This window comes from Vicugna pacos, chromosome 12 (genome assembly GCF_048564905.1).
Source record: "Vicugna pacos chromosome 12, VicPac4, whole genome shotgun sequence".
Taxonomy (NCBI): Eukaryota; Metazoa; Chordata; class Mammalia; order Artiodactyla; family Camelidae; genus Vicugna; species Vicugna pacos.
The window spans coordinates 5,055,457-5,061,305 of record NC_132998.1 but is presented as its reverse complement, the minus strand read 5'-3'; the positions used below and the strand labels follow the sequence as shown (position 1 = coordinate 5,061,305).

Here is a 5,849-nt window from a genome sequence, read left to right as displayed (position 1 = left end):
GGATTTCAGGAAATAGAAATAGGATGAGGAGAGCTGAAGAAGAAATAGAGGGAAGGAATACTAGTGATTTGGAGGTCCATTGGAAATGAGTGCTGCTGGCGTGGACTTATTCTAATTAATTTTTATTGAAAAGTAGCATAAATTCACAAGTCCTTAACCTTACACCCAACTTGCTATTTTAGGTAAGTTCCACTGTAAAGAAAAATAGGTGTATGTGTGTGGGGTTTTCTCCTCTTTTCCTGAGAGGATTAGCTAGAAAATTTGATTTGAATAGAACGTAAAATGTTTATTTTTATAATTTTGTTTTTAACTGCACAGTAAAATACATGCACTAAAATATGGCAAGCTTTTAGACTCTAACTCTATAAACTGTGAATTTTATGGTTGAAATGAGTGATGTAGATTTGAAAAAAGGCACATAAGAAAGTTTGAAATGCAGGCCCTCTGTTCTTAACATTCTCTTCTTCCCAAAGTCTGCAATACACTCAAATCCATTTACAAGCTCTTTGCCCCAAAGAGTGGCTGTCTTTTACAAAAGTGGTCCACTTAATTGTTAGCTATCTCTTTTTTTTTTGCACAGTAATAAATTGCAGCTTTGCAGACAGAACCTGAAATCATGTTAATATTTTTATTCAGTATTAAACTGGAAGGTTTTTACCCCAGTTTTTTATTCTTCTGCTGGTTCCACCTATTACACTTGCAGATCATGATTCCTTCATCCTCAGGTACAATCCTTAATCCTCCTGAAATGAGAGGAGACACTGAATCGTGGTTAAAGTGGTGACTCTGGTCAGACCTCCTGACTGCTTACTGGCTGGGTGATGCTGAGCAAGATACTTGAACTCTGTGGGCCTCAGGCTCCTCATCTGGAAAATGGATTGTTGTCAATATAAAATGTGACTATAGACATTAACAGAGCTGGATATATAACAAATGTTCAGCTGACGTTAGCTATTATAACCATAACTTCAAGGTTAATTATTCTCTGCCGTTTAACTTGCCATCGATGAATTTTCTGATCATGCCGCCTGTGTAGGGGAAATGTTGGCACTCTGGTTCTCAGGCCTTCACACTTGGACTGACTTTCCAGGGTCTCCAGTATTCACACCACTAGCTTTCCAGTTTGCAGACAACAGATCATGGAACTTCTCAGCCTCCATAACTGTGTGGGCCAATTCCTTGTAATATAATCTCTCATCTCTCCCTATGTATATATAAAATCTTTAATGTTATATGTGAATCTCTTTCTCTCTATTTTATAGATATATATTTCTTTTGGTTCTGTTTCTCTGAAGATCCCCAATACTTAATACAACTGCTGATTTAAAACCTATGTTTCTAGATTTTACACATACCATCCCTGCAATTGGATCTAGTCATCCAAAACTAATCAATTGTTGGGGTCTTTAAATTGCTCCATACCTCCACTCTGCTTATTATCTTAACTTCTGTTTGTCTGAGAAATAAGCTGGAAATTTGATTATCTCGAATAATGAGACTTACAGTCTGGAATACGATGCTCAGAAAAAGTAATCGACTTTTAATGCTCTTTCTCATGATTCCTAAGGCTCTGTTTGGACCCAATGGAAATGCCAGAGACACTTGGAAGTTTGTCTCTTAAAAGCTTTCATCATAATTGACTTTATTCAGAAAAATCACTCACTAACCCCACTTTATTCCCTAGGCTGGATATTGAAATATGAAGTTATTTCCTCCTAGTCACAGAGCAGACTGGGCCACAATGCCTGCTCCAGTGATAGCAGCTGGCTTCTGCAGGGTCAAGTAGTTCTAAATGAAGTTGAATAAATATGGACTCTTCAGACACCATGGATTGTACTTATGTTATAGACCTTACAATTTACATGGATTTGAGGCATCCTTTATAAAGAATAACATAGCGGGAAGGCTTCCTCCTTCGATAACCTTGAAGTTAATGTTTTAGAATCTCATGGTGCAGAGCTGACTAGTTTCTGAAAAGAAAGAATAAACCTGTAATTGTAATTTATCATTCTTGACATTTTCCTTTCAGTTTAATTACTGCTGAGCACCAGAACTGACATTTAATAAGAGTAATAAGCATTTTAAACCCCTTGTAGGCGATCCTCACCTTATAGGAGAATTGGAAAGCTGCAAAATACACCTGACCACACCCATCATTTTATTTTGTGGCTGAATTTTAAAGCACATCATTACAAAGCTTTAAAGAGAGTGGTGCTTGGAAACCAGTAATGTGCTGACGGCCAGTAAGACACCTGCTTCAGAGACTCCACCGCGTCTTTAATTTTTTAAAGCTATTTTTTATCTTACTCTCTTTTCTTCTCATTAGGAGAGTATGGAACCCTGTGGCCAAAATTCAGAGGGAAGTTTCACTGTTCCCAAGTGTCTCATACAATTTCAAATATCCTGAAAAACTCAACTTTTTGATCTCTTTGCGCCTATCAGAGTGAACACAGAGGATGGACCCTTGTGGGAGGGCAGAAGCCACAGCCCCAAACGGTGCAATGTGTCAGGACCTGGAGATTTCCTGGCCTCAGAATTCTCCACCGTTACCTCTCCTGGGGCCCCTGATTCATTTCTTCTAAACATTAACTTTTTCTCAGACATTCAGAGTCTCCTATTAAAAGTACCCTCTTACAGGATCATTAGCTAGTCTGACAGCAAGGCCCTTAGGGTGCAGAACAGGAACAGGAAGAGAGGAGAACCTCCAAACAGATGATTAAGAAAGACAACGAGCCTTTATTTAACTCTATTATATGGTAGGTGTCTCTCCTGAAATTTTCCTAAACATTTTCTTATACAGATCTTCCAGCAACCCTGTGACTCAGGTACAGAGGAGGAAGCTGAAGCTCAGAGAGGACCAGTGATTTGCCTGAAGTCACACAGATGGTTAAAGCGAGTAGAAGTGATCAAAGATAAGCACAGTGAAGCATCTGTACTGCGCACAGAGCGGCACTGGGGCCTGTTTTGCACACTTACCCGTTTCTAGATCATTGCAGTAACTGGCAGCTGCACCAGAGACCCCCAAAGACCTGGGGCATAATGGGCATCTGAATGTTTGTTGAATGAGATTCTAATGAGCTTAATTGGGTTTCTGCTATTTAAAAAAAAAAGTGAAAATCTCCTGGAATGGAACCCTTCATTCATTGTAGATTAAACACCCTTGGAAAGATAATAAGGAATATTCTTCAAGTATAAGAAGTATAAACCTAACTCACAAATGTAACGTCAGAAACAAGTGCATCAAAGCCTGGGAGTTAGCAACAAAGGATGTGGCAAGAAAATGATGCTTTGGAGAAAGAAATCAATTTCCATTAGTCAAATTTCATGGATTAAACGAATGAGCATGCTAGATAAAAAGTAAAAGTTAATGGAATTTTGAAGCAGTTCAATAACTATTTAAAGACACTCTAGCTACATGGTGGCAAAACAGTCCATAAGGTTTTGGGGGAAAATAATCAAAAGCACAATTATATTAGAATCAAATATTGTTGATGTCATGGATTTAAACATCAATTAAACAATGAAAAATATTTAGTGAGCTCTATTTAAATGCTTGACATTTCAATCCTCTTGACAGCCACCCTCCTCCAGAAAAATATCAAGAGATGTGAGGATGCAGTGCACCAGGTGGCTGGACACTGTGCGGGACGCAGAGGTGGGAAGAGATGGTCCCTGTCCACATTCTCGGAGTTCACGATTTGTTGTGGTGACAGATATGTGGACTGATGTCTCTAATGCCAAGTAGAGCGTGGGAACTGTTCTGAGAGCTTTGGCCCTTGTGCCGTGGCAGGCTTGTGAGGGGGTAGGTTAACATTCACTGGTGCTGTCGGTTGTGGTCTTTGAAGGAGAGAAGTGGGTGGGAGATAGCACCCGGGTCCCCACTCACCTGCAGGCTGGTTGGGACAGGGCTGACACACCGGGATGGAGACTGTGATTTAGCCAGACTCGTTCTGCCTGTGGGGGAGACAGCATCCAATCTAAAGCGATTTCGTTTCCTGTTTTCCTCAACTTCTCCCTGGTCTTGAGGGCCTCCCAACGTTGTAGTACTTGCTTCAGTTTTAAGGACAGGAGGCTGAGATGACTTGGTCTGGGGACCACAATCATTTGGACTCCTCTTTGAAGTCATGGTGGTGGTTGACTTTATACTAGATGTTTAAAATTGCCTTGGATGAAACCAGAGGTAACTGATCAGACAAAGATAAGGTAAGAATACATGTAAACAAAAGAAACCAAGTCAGAACAACCCTTCCCTCAAACCTATAAAGAAACTCATGCCGACATGGTGATGAACCGCATACAGAATGACGCTCTGGCCTTCATCAGCTGATCAGTGAGTGGTTTCCCCGGTGGTGACGCTATCCTGTAGTCACCTTTGTTCTCTTGCCTTCATCTGTATGTTCTCAGCCGCAGACTGAGTCCAGACACGTGAGCTGGAGAAAAATCTCACAAGGCCTGAGTGGGAACACGAGGCTACCTGTCTGCACCTGCTTTTAGACACTTGTTCATTCAGTAAACTTCTACTGAGAGCCTGTGTTGTGCCAGGCACAGTTACAGGCTGGAGGGAGGCATGTGGATAAGGCAGGCGGAGCGTCTGCTCTCGTGGAATTTGCCATGGGATGGGGGAGGGGAGAGGATGGTACCAACGGGCAAGTGTGAGTTGGGCTAAATTGTGCATGTGATGAGGGGAATTGATGAAGCGCAGAGGTGAGACACCTAACCCGGAAGTGATGTCCAAGCTGTGTCCTGAAGAACGAATAGGAGTTACACAGAGGGCAAGAGTGGGATGGAGGCGTGTTCCAGGCCTTGGAGCAACACGGGTAAGAGTAAGAGGTTAGAGAGAGCATGGCTTGATGGGGCAACAGAGTCCGAAGTGGGGAGCCCGCAGGAGGTGAGGCTGGAGGGGAATGTGGGACCGGATCCTCAAGGACCCGGAGTTTTCATTGAAATCTTCTTCTAGACCTCAGCTCGGGGAGGTGAATATTTGAGAGTTGTTTTCTTGTTCTGTGAGGTCTTTCTCATGATCCCACGCCAATCTGTCGTGGAGACACAGCTGGGAGGGAGGCTCAGGGTCTCCAGGCTTTATCTCCTGTCGTCCTGGAGCTGGAGATGGGGATCGAGGGGGTCTAGGAGCTGAGGGTGTTGTTTGGTGCCTGGTTCAATAGAGTGAACAGAAGAATTATTTATGCTTTCGAGGAGCTATGAGTTCATACACCATGAGTCTGGAAGTTTTCTTTCGGATTGGGACCGCGGCGTAACTTTTCAGAGAATTTAGAGGATTGGCGGAGGTTGCGTTGTGGTCCCCCCCGCCACCCGCAAGCGATTTCCTGAGGCCCATCCCTTGGCTGGTTTCTTCATGCGAGACTGTAGCTGCTGCTCTTGGTGTATTTGCAAGCTGACCTGGGGAGAGCGGCCCTCTGAAACACATGTTTGTTGGTTTTTTTCCCCCATAGCCACGAGGTTGGTGCTGGGGGAGCGGTGGGGGGAGGCGGGAGCGCATCAGGAGACTCGCACTTGCTGGGAGGCAGCGTGGGTGTGGTGACCTTGTATGGATTTCACTGTGCAGAAGGGCAGAGCTCAGGTGCCATCTAGATATTGAAGGTCGTGAAAAACCACCGATCCAGTTTAATCTCTTGGTTTGGAGATGCCTTCTTATGAAGGGGGAGGGGTAGCTTTCCTTGGCGGGGCGTGAGACTGATTAAACGCATCTTTCTCCAAGGTGAATGACATCACCGGCCTGACAGCAAGGGTCCAATTCAGTTCAGGAGGCTGAAGGGCAGTTGCGCTCTGGGTGGCCATTGAAAGACTTCCTGTTTTTGTAAATCTCTGGAGGAAGGTGATGCAGGATGAAG

The 5,849-nt window shown here is 43.5% G+C and overlaps 1 long non-coding RNA gene across 1 annotated transcript; it reads right to left on the bottom strand.

The window, feature by feature from the left end:
• Positions 1–614: 614 nt before the first annotated feature.
• On the bottom strand, positions 615–4,548 carry LOC140700387 (uncharacterized). Its single transcript, XR_012078783.1, has 3 exons — positions 4,258–4,548; positions 3,887–4,163; positions 615–866 (listed from the first exon to the last, which is right to left on the bottom strand). It is a non-coding gene; the product is annotated as an uncharacterized lncRNA (long non-coding RNA).
• Positions 4,549–5,849: the final 1,301 nt, after the last annotated feature.